Raw genomic sequence first — 3,466 nt, forward strand, 5'->3', positions numbered from 1 at the left:
AAGGAAAACGTTTGTATACGCATTTAAGCATACGGTATTGAAAATAAATTAATTTTTGTTCCCTTTGTGCATAACGATGCACTCTTTTTAAAAACAAAATTCCCAAAAAAATTCTGAAATAGTTTTACTGAGATAAGTTTTCCGCTTCTCTCTTTGAATTGTGAGGCTATGAACTCATCTTGATACAAAAATTCGAGATCAAATTTAGACCTCACTTTTTGTACCATGTGTCGAGTTGGACGCACCGTTTTATGATTTACTTTGTTTTTAGTCTTTCTGGGTACTTTTGAAATAAGACAGGCAATAATAGCTCATACAGTTCTCTGTACCAACCACATCTTTTACATCATTAAAACATTTAAATGTTCCATTCTGCAAAACTAAGTCTTTATGCACTTGTCAGCAAAATTCGTACAAAGTTTTATCAACTCTTGATGGTGCTTTAAACACATCGTTCCAATATACGCATTGTCAACATGATTTACATCTTCACGGAATTTTCCTGTGCACAAGTAAAAAATGAAATCGTCCAAGGTGAAGATAACGAATAGTAAGTAGTCAATCTCTTATAATTAACTCCAGTGAGGAATACAAAATTAAGAGTTGTACAAACACGGACCTCTGGATATACCAGAGGTGGGACCAGAGCTCTTATTCACAAAACATCTTACAACTAAGCTGGAAAAAAATCTGTCTGATAATCAAATACCGATCACTAGGTCAAAGGTATGTATTCAAGTTTCATAAACCATGGATGCATTTTACATATTAATTATGAAAATCTACAAGAAATGAAAAATAAGAAAATTACAATGTTCGTTAATTTTGATCTTAGTGGTAAGATATTTTGTAAATAAGGGCCCAGGTGCCTAGGAGGAGTAAATAAACTCCCCTGTCGACCGGTCACACCCGCCGTGAGCCCTCTGTCTTGATCAGTAAACTGAGTAATCCGTAGTCAAAATCAGTATGCCAAAAACGGCCTAACAGTTGGTATGAGACACGTCAGGCACACCTTTAGCTTGATATAATATATAAAAGGTGCCAAAAATGTATCATGTTCAGCCCTCTTCATCATAATTACGTACGATTGTACAAGTATTTCTTTTCAACCTTTCTACCTTGTATCCACAAATTTTAAAGAATGTCTTATTCAACTCTTCCAGTAGTTGTTTGTTCAGTCAAGCAATGCTGAAATTAAGTGTATGAGCTTTGATAATTGTGCTTTTACCTTGTTTAGTCCACAAACCTAATAATTTTCAAAGGACCAATTCTCTAATTGATAATCAAATGAAGTCATACCTTCTGGACATTTTGTAAATATATATATTGACAATCACTGGTCTTGAATTTTTTGTTATTTTATCTTATTTATTTATTTTTGCAGCTAGATGGTATTCGATGCATTGACAGGATGTCTCACCAGTCCAGAGCCACATCTGCCTTTTCTGCATCTATTACACAGAATTCCTCTTTGGATATCTGACATTGGTGCTCCGGCCACTTAAGAATTTTTATATTATTGTTATGATTACAATATCCCATTTTGATAGCTGTTTCAGCAAATCTATTGACTTCTTTTATCTGCTGCAGTGGTCTAGAGGTAGAGTGTTCGCTCTGCATGCGGAAGGTCTGGGTTCGAATCCCGGCCGCGACAGACATAAGTCGTTAAAACAGGTAGTGATAGTTCCATCGCCAAACGCTCGGCATCAGGTGTGAATGTCACGGTTCCTCTGAGATGACCTTAAAAACAGATACCCCGTGGCACAGTAGGTGTGGCACGCTAAAGAACCCTCACTGCTCAATGGCCGTAAGCGCCGAACATTGGCCTAAATTTGAAGCTTTTCACCGATATTGGTGACGTTTCCATATGAGTGGAAAATTCCCGAGAGGGACGTTAAACAAAATACAATCCACCAATCTTTTATCTGGATGTCCAGTTTCCTGAGAGCCGAGCATAATTGCATAAATGTGAAGCCCTTCACCGGTATTGGTGACGTCTCCATATGACAGTATGAGTGAACAATTCTCGAAAGGAACATTTAACAAGATAAAATCAATCAATCTTTTATCTGATTGTCCAGTTTCGTGAGCCAGTTTTTGAAGTTTAGCAACATTAACTAGGTCATGTCGTCTACCTTGTCTGCAGTGAAGGTTCCAACACCTCCCAGACACGGGAGTTTCGTAAGGTCATACCTGAAAGACCCGTGATTCTCACTTCTAAATGCCGAGTGTTTGGGGAAGGAGTAATCATTTCTTGGGTTTGACGCGGCCATATGGTACGAGCGGGACTAGAACTCACGACCTCCGGTTACAAAGTGAACGCTCTACCACTGAGCTACCTTGATCGATGTATGTACAGTTAAGAATACCACCATGTTAATGTTGCAGATGAGGTTCTAGAGATAAGGAACTTTCAATGAAATCCCTACATCTTTCTCGTGACTCTGGGGCCATTGACGAAGGGTGCTGAAATTTGACCGTATGTATTGGCAAGGTTTGATAAAGATTCTCCTTATACACAACTACGTAATATCATAAACCCACGTCGTGGTGTCCGCCAGTGTCTGTCCGAAAATGACGCGCCGTGACCAACGCTAATGGCGGACACATCCGGTATCATAAAGTACATCGACGACGTTTTCTCTTTTAAAAATACTTACCTTCATTCATTTCTTGATACAAAATATCCCAGTGAATTCGAAACAAAAGACAACACAGAGTCGTCCACATCTGATTCATAATGAAATATTTTACTGAACATGAACGCGAAGGGCAAACTAATAGTTCAGTCTTATGACATACAGGATTACTTCAGACCATCAGGGTTTGTTTTCTCATCCTAGGCACCTCTGGAGTGTCAAGGAGTCCGTGTTTACCAGTCTTTTAAATTTTGTATCCTTTATATTATAGGGGTTGCCTACTGAATACCCTATTTATAACCATTATTTACGTATAATTACCATTTTTTGTTATGAAAGATTGCATCAATGAATTAGTGATACGTTGCCTCTCCCCATTTTGCTATCGTTTTTGAGAACCAACATACAACGGTAGATTTTTGTTTTTTAAAACTTTGCTATATTTTCAAACATGACATTATTTCAAATATTTTTAAAGATGCCATAGCGTTGAATGAAAATCATGATTACTTAAAAAAAATAGTATGTATATTGCGTAATAAATAACTTAACAACATGGTTGAAGGAAATGTTATTTTTAATCAAAATAAAAAATGCAGAAAACAAACATGTATTCGTCGAATGAATTTTCAACTTGCGTTCAGGACTGTACAATTATTGTAGTATTAATAAACAAACAAAACGTTGATGTAGTTCAGAATGATATTAAAGAATTTTCAAGTTAGAGTACTTCTTTTTTGCCCAATGAAACCCTTACAATTCAAAAACATATTGAAATTAGCAACCTCAAGGATAAGCAAGCAATGAGAATGAAATCAACAATCTCA

Source organism: Ostrea edulis, chromosome 8 (genome assembly GCF_947568905.1).
Source record: "Ostrea edulis chromosome 8, xbOstEdul1.1, whole genome shotgun sequence".
Lineage (NCBI taxonomy): Eukaryota > Metazoa > Mollusca > Bivalvia > Ostreida > Ostreidae > Ostrea > Ostrea edulis.